Below are 18,633 nucleotides of genomic sequence, written 5' to 3' on the forward strand. Positions count from 1 at the left end.
CTGGGCTGCTGCCCACAGTCGGGGGTCCCGTGCTGAGCAGGGTGACTCAGGCAGAAGTGCATGTGGGACAGAGTCACGTGCTGCTGAGTCCATGAGACTGCGGGGAGCGGAGGCCCTCAGGGAGCGAGTCCCAGTGTCCCTGGGAGCAGTGCCTCCGCACCTGCTCATTCAGTGTCCATGGGGACTTCATGGAACACAGCGCTCTCAAAAAATTGAGAACCAGCGCACTTGGTTTGTCAGAGAGCGGGGCTCAGGTCGTCTCGGGTGCGAGTTCTCATTGCTCTAGGAGCAGAGGCTGTGTCGAGTTCGTGATATAGATCGGCACCTCCTCCGGCCTCAACACTGAGGGTCAGGCCTGTGGGTGCCGGGGCACCAACCCTGCCCTTCTCGAGCTACGCTTGCGTTAGGATAATGACTTGCCACCACCCACCTGTTGCCATTTCCCCTACTTCCTGTTTATTTAATCTTGGAAATTGGCACTCTGGTGGGTATGGGCAGCCTTGCTTCCTGGCGAAGGTCACCTTCTGGTGCACACTTGCTCTTCCGTTGTTCCTGCTGCCTGCCCAGCCTGGCCAAGCCTCCCCGTGGGGAAGGAGTGGTGCTTAGGTAGAAAGACGGGGCTGGGGTAGGGCAGGGCGCTCAGGCTTACCTGGGGCGGGGCTCTTGCTTTCTTGTGTGTGTGTGTTCAAGGACCAGCCCACCCGAGGGTGTTCCTGCTTCTCTTCACCAGGGACAGGACAGCTGGGGGCCCTGGCCTTTTCCCTCGCTAAGTACTCATTTTTTGACGCCAGTTATGTTCTGGGGCAGGGTCCTTACCAAGTTCCTCCTTGTGTATGTGTTACTCCAAGGGAGTGTATTTCTCTAAAGTACCTCTGGCCCCTGATTGACAAGTAGGCCAGAGTCAGAGGGCTTGGCTCAGGGTGGGGCGGGGGCAGGACCAGAGAGGCATCTGGGTGCCCATGGGCCTGGGATCCTTGGCAGACACATGTGCTCCCTGCTCCTGCCTGGCTCTCCTGTCCCCATCACAGAGCACAGGAGATGATCAGCACCCACAGAGCTTTCTCACGCCCACACCACCACTGCTGCCCACTGCCCACCTGCATCAGCTGTCTCCTCTCCAGCCTTGAAAACCATTCATCAAATCATGACTTGTGCCTTCCCATCACACATTACCAAGTCCTACCCCAGGGCCTTTGTACATATTTCTCTCTTGCTGGAATACTCCTCTCCTGGCTTCCCAAGTGGCCAGCATCTCTTAACTAGGTGTTGTTCACAAGTCTTGCCTGACCACCTAATCAGGCAAGACACCTGTGCTTTATGATACCTGTCTATCTTTTACAACTCTTATCAATACAAATTAACTTTTTATTTGATCAAGAGTCCTCCCTACTGGAATATGAGTTTCATAAAGCCTGTCTTTCTTTACTGCACCTCCCGTGCCTGGTGTACTGTGGGTGCTCAACACAACGTCACCGGGTGAATCTGTACCCCTCTGAGGTCCCTTCTGTCTGCCCTCCCCCACGGTGCAGGTGCCCTTACAGAGGGCAAGTGGTTGCCCCAGGAGAAGCCCTGGGCGAGTCCTGTGCTGTGGGACCAGGGCCTTCCCAGCCTCAGGAGCCACAGCTGTCCTCCCTCGTCCGTGGTCTCTCCTGCGTCCGCCCCAGCCCAGGCACCCACCCGTCACCTGTCTCTAGGTTTCTGCTGTGGACTCTCCTGTTTGTGGGATGATGTGGTGCGTGGCCTTTTGTGAATGGTTTCGTTCGCTCACAGAGGTATTTTGAAGGTTCCTCCCTGCTTTGGTGTGTGCCAGTGGCTTGTTCTTTCTATGGCTGAGTAAGAACGGCGCGGTGTGAGAATGGAGATTTGTTCATCCGTTCATCAGTGAGGGGACACGGGGTCACTTCCGCCTCCTGGCCATGTGTGAGTAATGCTGCGACGAACATCAGGGTACACGTTTCTGAATGGAAACTTTTTATTTCTCTCGGGTAGACACCTGAGAGAGGAATTTTGGGCCATATGATGACTGTGTCTGACTTTTGAGGAATTTCCAGTTTTCCAAAATGGCTGCACCCATAACAGCAGCATCTGAGGACCCCAGCTTCCTGCTTCCTTCCTGCCAGTATTTGAAATCAGTCTTCTTCACCTAGCCATCCTAGTGCGCATGGAGTGGCATCTTGTGGTGGTCTTGGCTTGCGATTCCCTGATAACCGAGCACCCCTTATGTGCTTGCTGCCCTTTTGTAAACCTTCCTTGGAGAAATGCCTTCCATGTCCTTTGCCGATTTTAAAATTCAGTCTTTTTAAAGTAATTGAGTTTAAGTGTTCTTCGTGCACTGTGGGTGCAGTTCCCTTATCAGATATATGAACTGAAAATACTTTCTCCTGTTCTGTGGACTCTTTTCAGTCTTGATGGCATCCTTTTAAGGGCCCAGGTTTCAATTTTGATGAGCTCCAGTTTACCTGTTTTCCCCTTTTGTTTGCTGCCTGCACTGTTGGTATCCTAGGGCCCTTTTCTTTGGGGGTGGGTATTAGAGATTGAGCCCAGAGGGACTTTGCCACCGAGCTACGTCCCCAGTCCTTTTTATTTTTGAGACAGGTTCTAACTAAGTGGCTTAGAGCCTCGCTCAACTGCTGAGGCTGGCTTTGAACTTGCCATCCTCCTGCCTCAGCCTCCCCAGCTGCTGGGATTATAGGTGGTGTCACTGTGCCTGGCTTGTCCTAGGACTCATGCACACCAAGGACACGTATGGAACACACAGGAAGCAGCATTCTACCTTGCTGTGTTGGGGAGGATGAAGGCTCTTAAGAGGCGGGAAGAGGAGATGCAGAAGGTCCATTTGTGGGCTTCCCAGATGCAAAACCTCCTTCCTTTCCTGTTGGCTCTGCCGCAGTCCCTAGCAGTGTCACCTCTGAGAGCTGGCTTTTAAGGTCGCTCTCTCTCAGCAAATATTTGCTGAGCACCTACTGTTGATCGGAGATGAGGAAAAGTGATCTACTTTCCAGGAGAGCCCTACTCCCTGTTGACCGGGATTTGCTATCCGTCTCAGTGCCCTTTCAAGACCCCCACTGGGCCACTCTGTCCCAGGGACCTATGTCCAGGCTCCTTGGGTAGGAGAGAGGAAGGCTTTAGGATGAGAGCTTGCACTCATTCCAGGCCCGCCAGGCAGGGCTGCGGAGACAGCAAGTGCCACAGGGGTACTTGCCGGAGGGAGGGGCCTCCCAGGGCACCTGGGTCCAGGTGGGGCTCCTCTTCTGTTCCCAGGCGAGCTCAAACCCAGGCATGTGTTCACCAGACCATTACTCTGGATGTCTTCCAGACTGGATGGGAAGGGAGAGGGAAGGAGAGGAAGGCAGAGGGAGGGAGGGCCAGTCCCGTCCCCACCGAGCGGAGCCGTAACCCAGGCTGGCCCTTGATGCAACCTGGGAAAGCAGCACCAGGTGGCACCATGGGGTCCCTCCCAGGCTGCCCTTGGGGACCTCAGGGCTGGACCTTGGAGGCCCAGTGAAAAGGGGAAGCAGTCATCCAGGTTTTTGACCTGAGGCCCTCTCAGGAAATTTCTACTGGAACGTGTGTTTGGAAAAGCCGTGCTTCTCCAGGTGGGAATGAGCACCCTGTGACCCTGTGTTCCTTTCTTCTTGGTGTATATGAATCACCAAGGGGCATTTAAACATCCCAGCACATGCCACTCCACAGCTCGATTAAATCAGGGACTCTGAGACCTGGCACTGGGTTTTTCCTCTAGGTCTCAGGTGATTGCAACAGAGCACCCAGTGTCTCAGCCTGACTGTGCCGCTCTCTCCCGCCCGGCCGCTGTGCTCCTGCTTCAGCCTCTGACCCTGAGGGACTCCCGTTGGAGGGTGGGGAGGGCAATTACACAGGCCTGTGTAGTAAACATGGCCCTTTTAGACCACAGCCTGCCGCAAGGCGCAAGAGAGGAAAGATCCTGTCGAACGAACAAATGAATGGCCGTGGTGGTCGGAATCAGGAGAGAATATGATACCTTTAGAAACATTTTTTGTTGTCATGGGTGGACACCACACCTCTATTTTTTGTTTATTTGTTTTTATGCAGTGCAGAGGCTCAAGCCTAGTGCCTCACACTTGTCAGCCAAGCGCTCTGCCACCGGCCACGACTCGGCCGGAGAATGTGATACTGCAGCAGCGTTTTATTTACCTTAAAAGCAGCATCTTAGGGGAAGCAGGCTTGATTAGAGGAGCATAAAAAGATGGATGCTGAATGTCCTGGAGGTGGGGGGAAGGGGGAGGGTCAACCCTGGTGTTGACGTTGAATTTCGCTTTAAAGTTTTCGTTTCATTTGGAGTGATTTCTTTTCTTTGATAGGTGTAAATCCCTGGTTCTCCTCTTATTCTGATGATTAGGGTAAATTTTCACCTTGTAAATGAAACAGAGAGGAAGAGAAAAGTGGGAGGGAATTTCCGCCTTGCCAAAGAGCTGGAGAGTGGAAAGAGGAAAAGGGAGAAATGAGTGTGGAACGGGAAGCTGGGAGAGACGGAAGAGGTGGGTGCCAGGCGCAGGGAGCTGGGCGCTGGGGCCGCCTCTGCCCATGGGAGCCACCTGCCCGGCAACAGGGATTTTCTGTATTGGAACTGCACGGGGATGCTGGCTCAACAGCTGCTGCTGTTTGCTTGCTGATTTTTGTTCTGGGAGAAGTGGGGGCAGGAAAGGGAGTAGAGGGGTCTCGGGACGGGAGGGAAGCGTGACCTCCCCCTGGCCACGTGTCTGGGGCCCCAACACCTGCAATGGTGGGCACCCTTTACCTACAGCACTTGTTCTGGGGAAGGATGTGCTGAGCAAACATCCAGCTCCGAGGGGGGTAGGGGAGCAGAGGTGGCCAGAGAGGAGCAGGAAGCTTCCTGTGGGAAGCCAGGCGCTGGCCTTTTGGCAAAAACAGCTCTCAGATGCGTTCCTCCCACCGGAGCAGGAGCGGCCCGGAGGGCAGAGACCTTGCCCTTCATCTTTGTGACCATGTTGCCTAAAGGTCCTGGGCACAAGGAATGTCCCGGACATGCTTGCTGAGTTCAGTCCAGCCAAGAGGAAGCACATGGTGGCTGTCTGGCTCCGGGGGCCAAGGGTTACAAGTATTTACAAAGGTTCACCATCCTCGAATTGTTCTAAGAGATCATCGAGGATGCAGAACAAACACTTGAAGCAGAGTGATCCAGGGGCTCAGGGCTCCTTCTCAGAGGCCCTCTGGTTCCAGCTTGGTTCAAGTGGCAGTCCCGGGGAGCGAGCCAGGTTAGCGACTTCCTCCCACTGTAAGTTCCTCTGAGTTCTTACAGTGCAGCAAACAGACTTAAGGAAAGTGGGGCGTGGAGGAGTCAGGACCAGAGAGGGGCGTCAGGCCCAGGACAGCTGTCCAGGCTTCCACCGGGGAGGGCCCAATCCCTTCGGGGCCAGGTGAGACGTACTGCTAAGCATGTCAGTTGCAGGGGCCCACATGGAGGCCTCTGAAGCCCCACCAGCCCCAGTACAGCTTGAAACACATGTGGCAGCTGGCGACAGATCCGTCTCTACCCTCAGCCACGTCTCGTGACCTCATACCGTTATCTGCGACCCAGTTGACAAACTCGATGCAAACTCCCACAGCACAACCTAATCAAATAGACATCTTCTGAGAGTTTGGATGCCAGGAAACAGACAGAGTAAGGGGGAGAAGCAAAAGGCAGCCTGAATTGGGACCTTTGACCTGAGCCAGTTACAGAGCTCCCAGCCCAGCGGCTTGATCTTCTGGAATATGGCAGATATTCTGGGCCTGGGGTAATTGACGGCACCACCCTTGAAGCAAAGTCCGAGCAGCTGCTTCTTACCTGCTGATCAAAGCTGCCTCCTTAAAGGGAAAGCTCAGATTTCCGGCCTCATTTTCCCTTCTCAAAGGCACCTTATTCTGACCCTATGAATCATGCCGTGAGTAACCCAGGACCTCAGCCTCCTTTCTGCGTGCTTCCTCATCTTGCCAGTGATGTGGTCGGGTTATACTTTTGGGTCTTAGGGGTTATCTCAGTGTCATGCATTCTCAGCCCTGGCATTTAGGGTGGGTAGTTCACAGTGGGATCTCTTCTTTGAAAATGTGCCCCAGATCTGGAGGTTCCCTCCAGGCTGAGCCATTAGCTCAATGACTGCGGGTGGACTTGACTCCTCTAGTGGCCACCCAAGGTGGCACTGACTCTGGGCCCTGTGCCTCTGGGCTCAGCCCTGGGGAGGGATCACAGGGCCAGGCTGAGGTGGCCTGGCTTCCCACATCCCTCTGCACCCCCAGATGGTGGAGGTTGTGAAGTTTCAGCAGACTGAGGCACCAGCAGATGGTCTGATGGGTGAGACTGATCGGCAGTGTGTTCTGGCCCCTTGCGTTCGGCTTCTGTGGCCCCAGACTTGGGGCAGAAGGGTCTGCACCTGCGGTGCCCGGTGCAGGGTGAGCGTGTGTGCAACTTCCTGAATTTACAAGTGAGGTCACTTTCCAAGGTATGGGGTTAGGACAGTGCCAACAGGTCTTTCTGGGGGACATGTGATTCAACCCATCACTGCTGGGAGGGATGTCTCTCAAAAATCTCTAAAATGTTTTAAAAGGTTCGGCTTAAGTTTATGTTTATTCAGTTTGGGGGGGGGATGATTGTTATGGAATCTCTGTAGCTAAAAAATTGGATGCAGGATTTTCCTGTTCTTCCTGGGCTTCCTTCTCTGGGTCCAGGAACAGCTGTGAGAGGGGCCACTCCTGGCCTGCATGGGAGGTGACCCTGTGCCTGGCCACTGCCCACTCATACAAGCTGGAGACTGCGCTTCCTCTTGGGGCAGGGCGGAGCTGGCCTCCGCCTCCCTGAGCTGATAAATTGCTGGAGACTGATTTTCTTGTTTATTTTAAAATCAGAGATGAACACTTTCTGTTGTGGATTCTTGGTGCCACCTCCTCTCCAAGAGTCATTTATGAGAAGGGAGCTCTGACCTCAGGCTTGGAGGCCCCACCAACCTTTGGGGTGCTGGTTGCATCCTAAGGGCCTGGATGCACGTGGCCACCAGGCCTCTGGACTGAGCTCCCCATCACAGCAGGCCCACCTGGCTGGCCAGTTGGCCAGGATCAGGCTCTGCTGGCTCGTTCTGCTGCTTCCCCGTCTGGGTTCCCACTTCAACCAGGCCGAGGGAGCCACTCGCTCTGAGCTCCCTGGGCCTCCTCCATCCAGCCGATCTCAGGTTTCCTCCAGGCTGGGCCTGTCTCTTCTCCCTCTCACTCCAGTGGGGCCTTACGAAGCCAGCACTCGCTGCCCAGGTGACAGAACATAGAGGGGAAGCACGGCCCACCTCGCAAGCCTTTCTCCCCGACCTGCTGCCCCTCAGCACGCCTCATCCTTGGCTGGCATCTTCCTGGGATGTCAGAGTCTCTGCTCTGGCCCAGTCCTGGCCCGAACATCATCCTGGGTATAGGTGACCACAGATGTGTGTGTTTCCAGAGCTTTCTGTTGTTTACTTTTAGCCTCCCTATGTTACCTGACAGTTCCAAGTCTCTGTGGCCCTCTCAGTTGGCAGTCCTCATAATGAAATCTCCAAATGTGGTTGGTCTAACACCCAAGTCACTAGAACAAACTGCATTACTTCTATAAAACTCAGAAAAGAATGCATATGTGTGTGTGTGTGTGTGTGTGTGTGTGTGTGTGTGTGTGTTTATATGTGGATTATTTAATCCTCAAAGCAACCCTGCAGGGGTGAGATTATTGTTAGTCCCACTTTACAGGAGAGGGTGCCAAGGTGCAGAGGGATTGACATGTCCTAGGGCACAGCAATAGTAAACGGCAGAACTGGAATTTGAATCTTCAGTAAAGTAGCATGAGTTGAAAGAAATGAACGAGGGTTCTGCCCTTCACAGTTCCCTCAGGAGGATGAATGCACTTGGTCTAAGCGAGGACACGCCTCAGGCCACTCACTGTAAAGGAGGGCAATCTGTAGGGGGGAAAAGAACCCCTGTTTTGTGCCAGGTGTGTTTTCCAATTAAACTGAGAAGGCTTATGCCAGTTAAGGCAGTCTGGCTGTCCACCTCCTGGCCAGTGGAACCTTCTGTTCAGCAGGGCCACAGAGGACTTTTTAGGTCACAGACGTTCGAAAGTGGAGCACCTGCCTGAGGCCGGCCAGCCTGTGAGTCAGCCCCTCAGCCTTTGGCTGCACATGACCCAAGCCGGGTCCAATCCTGATGTCTAGCTGAAAAGGTAGACGGAGTGTCACAGCCTCCCAGGCCTCCCAGGCCTCCCGAGCCTAGCGGGAGGGTGCGCTGGGCCTTGCAACACACCAGGCCTCTCGGGCGCCTCTGGTTTTCCTAATCCAGCTCCCCCAGCCGCTCCTGAGGTTCCCTTTCCGACTTCCTTCCCGAACATCCCCCTCTGCACACGAAGCTCTGCGGGACTCCAGCCTGCTTGTCCCTGTCTCCCCAGCTTCCCTCTGGCGGGACTGAAGTCTGCTAGGTTAGGAACTTCTCCTCTCTCCTTTCCTTGTGTCACACCATGAGGCTGGCACATCACTGGGGGCAGGGACTCCCATAAACACTTGTTGACCAGGAGGAGGAGCTAGAGAGAGAGAGAGAGAGAGAGAGAGAGAGAGAGAGAGAGAGAGAGAAAGAAGAGCCCAGAGCCCACTTTGTTCCTGTTTAAAAGCCAGAGGGGAAAGCCCGCCTCCCAGAGCCGGGCTCTTCCTGGTGATGGTGGCCATGCCCCACTGGCCTTTTCCTGGATCCACCAAAACTCCTGTGTGAGACGTCGGTCAGGGACTGAGGAACACTCGGAGGTGCGTGCCTCCAGGAGCTTGGGGACATCAAAGTTAACAGGATGGAAGTCTAAGGAACCCGCGGCAGCAGGTGTGGCAGGGTCACTGGGACCTGGGGGACAGGATGGGGCCGGCTCAGAGTGGGGAGGAGGTGAGGCTTCGACAGACTTCCGTGCGAGTGTCCTGCCCACCCTGAACGCTCAGCCCCGCAGGTGCACATCTTCTTATTAAAAAGGGTCCCAGCTGCGTCAGTGCTTCTCCTCTCGTGAGCCGCCTTGGCTAGCTTTGTGTGGACAGGACCAGTCCCTTTCGCCTCAGGCAGGGGTTAAAGTCACAGCACCCAGCGGTGGAACCTCAGGCGAGTCACTGAATTTCAATTTTATCCCACTTGTGCTTAGTTGAAAGGTGAGTCCCTTTTCTGGCAGGTGACGTGCGGCAAGCCTGAGTGGACTGCTGCCATACGCCCCTGTGCTGCTGCGCATGGCTCTCCTGGGGACACGGGGATCCGACCCAGCCCCACATTCAGGGCTCAGGGGAGCTCACAGCCTGGGGCAGTTTCCCCCTGAGGCTCCAGGCAGCAGCTCAAGCCTCTGTTCCCCTCCGGGCTGTGTGGCGGTTGTCCCCTGTGCTAGAATCCAGGCTTTAGCTCATAGCCATGGAAGGCCTTCCCCATCTGGGCACTTCAGAAGCGGGTTGAACCTGATGAATGTCGCGGCAAACTGCTCTCGGCTCATCCGATCCCCGGGAGTGATGGAGTGATGGGGCCTCTCCTCGGTCTGCTCCGCCTTTCAGCCAGTATCTATTACTTGGTAAATATGGGTAGGCTCTGGAGACCAGGGGTGGAGGAGCAGTCCACCACCCCTCTCAGCCCCAGGACCTGGGGGTCTCTGACAATAAGAGGAAGGCTTAGACCACATTTACCAAATCTCTGTCCCTACAGACCATTTTAGGTGCAGGGCCCGCATGTTCTCATAGCTCAGGCCCTTTAGCAGCTCCACTCCCAGTTACTGTGTTGGTGTGTGCTCGGATTGAATCCAGGCCTCCTGCATGCTAGGCGGGCACTGCACCACCGAGCCATGCCCCCATCCAGAGTTCTCCTAATGCCAAACTCAGTGCAGGATCCCCTGAGGTGGAGGTTGCAGAACTGGGCTGCAGCTTGGGGGTTGCTCACCGCCTGACTCTCCAGCTGGTGTGACCACCCTCATTTCAAGGTCAGTCAGGATTTCAAGGCTGTGCTGTCCAACAAGCCCTCTGCCATAAACTTCCATAAGGATCTTGGGGGGCTAAGTTGCCCTCCTTGGCTTATTGGTTTGCAGTCACAACATGTCAGAAGCTACCTACCTGCCCGGTCTAGCAAGTAGAATTCAGGAGTGCGGCATGCTGGCCTCAAGCTGTCTGTGGGAAAGGAATTCCAGGACAACCTGCTACCCCATCCGTGTCCTGCTTGGTGGTAGATCTCAGACCCTGTTCCCGGAAGCTCACCCAGTCAATACCAGCTGTGCCTGCTGTCTGTGTTAGCTGGCTGCTCAGCGAAATCAGGTATGGCTGGTGGGGCCAGCAGCCGGGCACTCAGCCCAGGGAGTCCTCTTGTTTCAGAATCTTGCCAGCCATGCTGCCCTGGCCCCTACCTGCCTGTGCACAGACCTGCTGGCAACCCCAGGATTGCAGGCTTTGGGGGCAGGGGCAGCGTTGGCCTCTAATAAAGGGAAAGAGAGGTGAAGGCTTGATTGCACCATCTCAGCGCAGCTGCTATCCATCCTCCACACACAGCCATAGGCTCGCACAGGGCTGCAGGTCCCACTGGAGTTAGGGCTGTGACCGTGTGTTTGCATGCAGCGATGTCTCATCCCTACGTGGAGCTTTGGACTTGGCCTCATGGCTTAGATGGCATGTGATTGAGCAAGGCTTGTGCTATGTTCCTTGGAGGCTGAGACATCCAACCCAGTTCCTTTGCGGGGCAGGACCGGTAGGCATGGATCTCACACGCACGTACTCCTAGCTGCTAGTCTTCCATGCCACTTACGTGGCTCAGGCAATATTGTGTACAGTTTGGGATTTTCCTGCCCATTTACCTTGTCATTTTGTAACTCTTTGAAGTCACTCTACTTGTTATGTAATATCCTAATACCACCATGTGACTTTATCAGAGCAAACATGACAACATCAGTTACATCATGGACCTCAACTTAGTGTGAGCATAGTCTTCTTTTTAATTACAGTTTAATCCTGGGCCACAGAAGATATGAATAAATCAATGAAAGAGGGGGTGGCCCTGTTAGGACAGTTTGGCACAGAGCGAGACTTGGGCGGGTGGGGGTGGGGGAGTAGACACAGCTATGGTGGAATCCTGGCATTGCACTTCTCTGATTTGTAACCTGGGTGACTCAGCCTCCCTGAGCCTCATTTTCTTATTGATAAAATAGACAGTGCTGCACCTGTTTGCCTGAGATGCAGACAGAGAGCATATGCAGAGTACTCGGCACTGAGGACATGTCAATTCCAGGACAGGGGCTGGGTGCTGACCTACAGATACCAGGGAAGTACCCCTGTGGGTAGCGGGGAGGCTTTCCAGGTTTGGACAATTACGGAGTCCCAGGTGCCTGCAGAGGGTGCCGAGGGCCTATGAGGACTCTGACTGACAGCTTCGAGTAAGCCACATGGGTCAGAAGGATGACTGGGCCAGGCTCACAGGGGCTGTATCCTATACTGAAGAAGTGGGTGAGTTCCATAGGTGTATGGAGCCAGGGAAGGTTCTCTGACTTGGTTTTGTTATTGCTTCCTCTTCTGTGTTGTTGTTGTTGTTGTTGGTGGTGGTGGTGGTGGTTTGTTTGGTTGGTTGGTTGGTTTGAGGTTTTTATTTATTTATTTATTTTTGGTCTGGTAAAGGTGTAAAGAATAATGCTCAGGGAACAGTCTCTAGGGGATCCTCAGTGGGAGAGAGGAGTCAGAGTGGGGGGCCTCGGGAAGGGACACCCCCCGACCGCTCATTCAGGGACCAAGAATGCTCGTCAGGATTTGCCAGTCATCTACTGGGTTTTGTCTTTCAAGAGAGCTGACTTCAACCCTCCAAGGAGAGAAGGTGGGCAAGCTCAGGGCCCAGAGGGACACGTGAATGACTTGAGCTCGCAGTGGAGACTTTGGGGTGAGGTTACTGCAGGTGAAGTCAGCACTGGGTCTGTGGTGGGAAGCTGGCAGGCTGGGGCACAGATGTTGGTGCTCCTTAGTCCTCTAATGATGAGCATGAGACACGGAATTGCTGACTGTCAGAACGGGGGAAAAACCTCCCCCAGACAAGTGACTCTCAGGTGCTTGTCTCTAGGTGTAGAGACCTCTGGACAGTGGCAGCCATTTCCCTGGCATTTCCAGCTTTTCCATGCAAAACAAATTAGGCTTTTTCCCTCAGGCTTGTTTGTATGCTTTGGAATAAAGCACACAAAATAAAACAAGCCCAGCTCACCCAGCAAGGCTTGTTCCAGAACCAGCGGGAGAAATATTGAGATTGGCCGGCTGTCTGGCCAGCCGTTTGCCTCAGTGCCCAGAGGGCTGGCCGCGGGACACGGGCCCTGCCTCATCGCTACATGGTGCTGGCTTTTTGCTAAGCCTTGCATTTGTGCTAGCGCTGCCCTCTGGTTCCAGAATAATCCCGCACATCCCAAGCCGATGCTTATTTTCGTCCAAATGCTTGTTCATCCATTATCCCAACAGCAGCCCTGGGAGAGATACAAAGCAAGTGTTTCCACACAGGTTGTTTTATGAGGAAGGACCACGGCTCAGAGAAGTGACTGAGCCATGGCCCACACCTGGGTTGTGATCACAGAATCACAGAGCAGTGCCTGGCTCTGGAAAGGACATGCGGGTACATCATTAGCACAAGTCTTGGGCTACAGACAAGAAAACAGAGTTCCAGCTTGGAGTGGCATTCTCTGGTGATCAGCTGTTTGGGCAGGCTGAACTGGGGCCAGGCCTCAGGGTCCCTGACTCCTAGAGATAGTTTGTCCCCACCCCTCCTGCTTCTGTATTCTTGGGTCTCAGGATGGACCAGCTATGGACCCTGATAGCCTATTACCCTGCAAGTAGCCTTAAGAAAACCGCAGCCTTCCAGGCCTGTGAGAAGGCCCCAGGCTGTGACTCGGGAGCCTACATACTCATGAGCCTAGAGCTCTGCCATGTTCTTTGTCGCCTCTCTGTGAAGCCTTCCTGCCTACATCATCCACACCCATCTTTCCTTAACTGTCACTGCTGCCAAGTCTACCCGGACCCCAGATTTGCCCACAAAGTCATATCCTTTAAATCAAAGCCTCTTGAAAGAACCTTCCTCCACTTGAATACCTTTAGCAATGGGTCACTCGCTATTTCCTGAAGTAATTCCTTCATTGCCAAAAAGTTCAGAAAGTTTAATAATGAAAGTAGCAGGGTTCTGAAGTGGAGACTCCCTTCCTCCTTAATGATTCAAGTCCGTCTTCTTCCCACCCAGCTTGCACACCCCCAGAGCATCGTTTGAAGGATACCTGGGATTTGTTTTGATCAGGTGCAGCAGGACACACAGACACAGGAACGTCTGTCCTAAAGGAAGAGGCTTATTCCACTCACAGATCCCTGGAAACAGGAGGCAGAGAACATTACACAGGGTGGTGAGGAAGTGCTGGGGCCAGTCTGGAGGCAGAGGAAGTGAGGGGAAAGGGTGGACAGGGGCCACCAAGAGTGGGTGGGCTTAGGACCGGCTCGTTCGAGTGACTTCCGAGGGCTCTGGGTCGGCTGGCTGTACCTAGTGGCCTGCTAGCTGTCCTGGGATGATCCAGTCAGGGAGTGACCTGGGTGTGATAGGCGGTGGAGGCAGGAGTGAGGCTCTGGGGGGTTGGTTGGTTTGCACAGGGAAGGCAAGTTCACAGGTGAGTCGTTTCACTCTCTAGGAATCAGCCACCCCTGGGAGGGACAGTCCCTCCGGAATCAGCAAGACGCCAGATGTCAGAGCATTAGAATACCGAAAATAAAAGGCAAGGTGCAAACAGGCAGAGCGCTGCCTCCTGCGGGAGGGACTGTGCTGGAGCTGAGGACCTGCTGTGAGTGGGGCTTTCACTAGCAGAGAGCCCCTGGGAAGACTGGAGTCGCCACTCTTGCCAGAGGAAGAGCAGCATTCTTTATACTCCAAGAACAGGGATTCGCAGGGAGTCCAGCTTTCAGAAGCTGACCTGCTGCTTTCCTTGGAAGTTAACCAGCCTCTGCCTGAAGTTAGTGGGTGCAGTGCAGGGGGCTGTGCCAGCCCGTGGACTTGGAGCCAGCTGCCTGGACTGCTGCATCATCGGCCCCTGCTCCTGCCTCCATTCGCCCTGCCGCCTGTCTTTCTAAAGCTCGGGCTCAGCCCTCCCTCCTGCTGGTGCCTGTGTGGTAGTTACCTCCCCGGCAGCCCCCGACACAGGTGGTAATGACAGTCTGCTGCAGTCCCGTCAGCGAGGGTATCTGCCCCAGCTCTGCCTGCATTTTGAGCAGCGAACCATCTCTAGCCAACAGGACCGTTGCCTGCACTGTCTCAGGCCAGCTCATGCTGTCTGCCAGCCGCTTGTTGCGCTGCTTTGGGGACTGGGAACACGCCCAGTCCCGGTCCCCATCTGTTGCTGACGTGCAGTGGTAGCAGCAGCTCCCGAGAGCAGCGGAACCCTAGAAATTGCCTGTGCTGAAGGGGCTGGGAAACCCCTTCTCGGATGGGCCTTTGGAGGGCAGCAGCAGGATCTGTCAGAGCCAAGCGCTGCCGTCTCCCGTTGCTCGCATCGTCATCCAGCATCGTAGCCTGGCACCTCGTACTAGCATCTTTCTAGCATCCGGGAAGAGGAGACCTCCGGGACCCCTGGGGCTGAGTAAGCAGACCTTCTGAGCTGGCTTCCTAAATGCACGGAGATTGCATGTCCCCGGTGTGCGCCTGTGCGCTCGTTTCCCCTTACAGTGCTTTGTCTCTTCTGTATGCAGGACTGCTGCTGGATTCGCTTTGTTCTCAGGAGCCTCTTATTAAATACCCCAAGGCTGAGTAAAATGGCCCTTCTCTTCCTCGTAGCTGTATGTGTTCTCCTTACATAACTTTTTCTCAGTGACTTAAAGAGAACAACTAGTGAAGGTGGTACGCGTGTGGGGGCGGGTTCGTCCCTGTTCCTCTGCTCTGGCTGGCTCCTCCCCCGCAGGCTGGCCGGTGAGCACCACTGCCTACCACTGCCCATGGCTGGGTCCGGAGCACGGGGGCTCCTCCCACCTTCCTCGCCTGGCCTTAAAGTTCTCTGGCTGAGGCAGAGATCTTAGCAAAGTTGACGTTTCCCTGCTTCCTTTCCTTTCCCTGAGTCATCGTTGGTTCCACTGGACCCTGATGGAAAAGGCCGGGGGCCTGCGGGGTGCCTTGGGTCCGGCCATGTTGTCCCCAGGACTCTCTTGACCATAGACACATTGGCTAGTCAGTGGGTCTCCTGCTGGAGGATGGAGCCCTCAAAAGCTTATGTTGCCCATTTGATTTGTGGGACGACATTGAAGAAACAGATATGGCAGAGAAGACAGCAGTCCCCCGTTCTGTGGTGGGGGTAGGAGGACGGGGTGAGAGCCAGAGCCCTGGCACTGGGCACATCTGCAGCACAGCAAGCTCAGTTGTGGCTGGAAAGGACCAGATTTCGAGATGCCCGGTGCCCTGAGCTCATCCTCCCTGACCCCAATGGCACCTGGAGTGAGCCACTGTCCTCCTGTTTTGTTTTTTTGTCACCCTACAATCCCTTTCCACAAGCTGCATTAGCTGTGCCTAAAGATGACCTCAGCACAGTCCGTGACCCCTGGTCCTTAGGCCCTGGACTGGGAGGCCAGTGGGTGTTCCAGAAGGACCATGAGGCTCGACGCTGTGCTTCTGAGTTGCAGTGTAGGTGGGAAGAGGGGTAGCAGGTAGTGAAGAGCCCCGAGCGGTGGTGCAGACTGGGAGTGCCAGGGAGGGGGCTCAGCGGAGGGCCCAGCTCAGCAGACACCTCCGTGGCCTGGGACGCACCAGGAGGCAGGCAGGAGAGGCGTGGGTGCAGAAGGCCCTTAAATAGAAGAGGAGTTCAGGCGTGTAAGGTGAGACTATGTGAGAGTAATGGGGGAGTAGAGGTCAGTCAGGCCTCAAGCCACCGAGGGATGCAGCAAACAGATGCTCTGGACTGAGCGTCAGGACCTGCCAGCCCCTCAGCCAGCCCCCAGGGGGTCGCTTTCCTGACCCAGAGAGGCCTGGCCATGTGGCCTCATGTGTCTAGGACCTCCTCAGCTGCTTCCCCAATTTTCATTGAAACGTCAAAAGACTCGAGAAATCTAAGGGGGGTTTTGTTGGTGTTTGTGGTTTTCCCCAGCATTGCTCCTTTTTATAGAGGAGGAAACTGAGGGTTAAAGATTAAATTTACTCCGTGAACAAAGTGCAAACTCCCACGTCTTTAAGGAACCTGGCCTTCTAGCCTTGCCTGCAGTCACATGGGGTCGAGCTGGGAAAGGAGGCATCCTGAGGCCAGCCCTGTCTTTCTGCTGGGAGGAGGGAGGCTGGTGGGAAGGGTTGGGTGGCCAGAGCCCTTGGCTGTGGGCTTTGTCCTTTGTTATCCCAGGTCTGGCTCCTTTCTGGCTGGTATTGAAATCAACACTTCAGTGAAACAAACTTTTGTGTCCTGTGGACCTGTCGCTGGTTATCCCACGAGTAGGACGCTTGGTCTTAACCTCATCTGTCCGTGATGCTGGCTGCCCAGGGGCCCCTGAAGATGCAGGTGCTGGATCCAGGTTCTTGTTTCAGCTCGGCTGGTAACTAATGGGATCCTTGAATTTCCCAACCCTCTCCCTGCTCTTGTTCAAATCGTAGACCTTCTTCTGTCCTTTAAAATTACTGCAGTCTCTTGTCCCACAAGATGCCACAGAACCATGCCTGTCCTTTCAGCCACCCCTTTGGCACGGCTCAGGCTCAGCATGGGGGCAAATCTACGTAATGCCTGCTGTGCATTTTGTTCTGTGCAATATTTTATATTAAGTTGTGTTCTCGTAGATTGATTTGATTGATAACTTCAAGCAGCCAGCTAGGGTCTTAATTCCTTAATGGACCAGTCTCCTTGTTTCCTGTTGAACTGCTTTTAACTGCTGAGTTTCGTGTGTACCCACTGGCTGACCATGCTTCAGACTCCAGGCTCCAAGTGGGGCATTTGCATGGATGTTCATCTTTATTCTCACGACAGTCCTGGGAGGTTTTCCTTGTCTTACATGAGGAAGTTGGGACTCTGTGAACTTGAATAACTTACTAAGCTGCATAACCAATAAATAGCAGACTGGATTCAAACCCAGGCCCTCTGACAGCAGCTCCATGGTCATCCCTCCAGATGCACAGTGTGGATGTCTGGCAGTGAAGACTTGTATCCTAGCTCTCATGGTGAGCACGTTGAGCCAGCAAGACACCAGGAAGGACCTACATGTGCCTCATTTAAGTCTCCACGCTTCCCCAACTCCTCAGGTTCCAGAGCATCCGTGGGCTTGTCCCCAGCTCTCAGCGTGCCCACACTAGTGGTGAGAAGAATCAGCCTATAAATTCCACATACTCTGCAGCCAAGCTGGCATCACCTGTGCCAGTCTTCTTTGCCATGAGCGTGACGTGGGACCTGAGAGGTTCACGGGAAGACTCAGTTACTAAAATCCTAGTTAAGAGAAAGTTATATTTGGATCATTAGTCCTCTTTGCCCAAGAGCCCAGGGATGTTCCTTCTTAGCACCAGCTTCCTTTGGCATGGGACTTGGGACTGTGTGTTCTACCCTGCATGAGTTGGGACCATGTGCAAATTAGTTCATTTTTCTAAACCTGATTTTTCTTCTAAAATGGAGACCATTTTTAGAAGGTTTCCACACAGGGTTGGTGTGAAGATTAGCCTACCAAAAGTCAGTTCCTGGCACAAAACAGATGCTCAGTGAACAGTAGACCCTGTTCTTTAGGTGAGCGTGTGGATGTGGTGTGCTCCCCTGGAACCCGGCTGGAACGGGCAAGCACCTTCCCCAGCAGGACCCTGAATGGGCTAACTTCTGGGTCCTGCCGCCTTGATTGCCCACTAGGCCATGGAGGTGAGTGGGCTCTGGGTTCTGTCAGTGCCTGTAGTTTTGTGGCCATCCAGCCTGGCCTGTTGTCCGCCGTCCGTGGTGCTGGCTCAGTCCCCTCCCTCTTCCTGCCCCACCTATCACGTGTGTCAGGCTTGCTCTCTCCAGACATTAGTGTCCCCTTGTGTTTCTCCATGACGACCTTGTCCTGAAGGTCACAGTGGCTGTTCACGTCATGACCTTTCTGGAACCTTCAATTCCCCTCTTAATTTCCTCAGTACCTCTCACCGTGAGGGCAGCCTAGTGGGGTGCAGGGAGAAAGCGGGAGAAAGGCACCAGCCAGACTAGGGTTTTGTTTTGATTCTTCTTTGCAGGCGAGGTATGTGGTGGCATTTTATTGTCTAATTCTGCTTTTAAGGGAGACAGCCATCTGCCTGGTAATCATGGCTTCGGTTTGTTAGTCACCGCAAGCAAGAACCTCGCTGGGCAGATTCCAGTAAATAAGATAACAGACCCTTGGAGGCTGTGGGAACAGAGCCAGCCCGCGGCTCGCGGGTGCCACCCTCGGTGGCTTCGCTGAGTGGTCCCAGCACAGCTCTCCTTTCCTTGTCGGTCCAGGGCTGCTTCTTGCAGAGAGAATGAGATTCTGAATCCAACGCTGCGGAGAGAAGAAGCGCCAAGCCTTGGAAGCTCTGTGGCCCTTTCCTCTTCCCCTCACAGCTGAGGATTTTGACCTTCAGTGCAGACTTTCTCTTTGATTTATAAGCTGTGTTGGCCAAGTCACGTGCGGAATCATGTTTTTGTGCTGGTTGTGAAATTGGGGCTCA

At 54.3% G+C, this 18,633-nt stretch overlaps 1 protein-coding gene across 4 annotated transcripts in view; it reads left to right on the plus strand.

The window, feature by feature from the left end:
- The window catches only part of PRKAG2 (protein kinase AMP-activated non-catalytic subunit gamma 2), a 263,046-nt gene that overhangs the window by 34,185 nt on the left and 210,228 nt on the right, over positions 1–18,633 (plus strand). The window contains exon 1 of one of the 4 annotated variants that reach the window (XM_079151048.1): positions 12,231–14,611. The exons of the other annotated variants lie outside the window; for them this stretch is intronic. The gene's annotated coding sequence lies outside the window, so the exon portion shown is untranslated. Of the gene's footprint in view, positions 1–12,230; positions 14,612–18,633 lie in introns of those variants that run through there. 4 annotated transcript variants of the gene reach the window in all.

The sequence above is a fragment of the Sciurus vulgaris genome, assembly GCF_902686455.1.
Source record: "Sciurus vulgaris genome assembly, chromosome: 8".
NCBI lineage: Eukaryota > Metazoa > Chordata > Mammalia > Rodentia > Sciuridae > Sciurus > Sciurus vulgaris.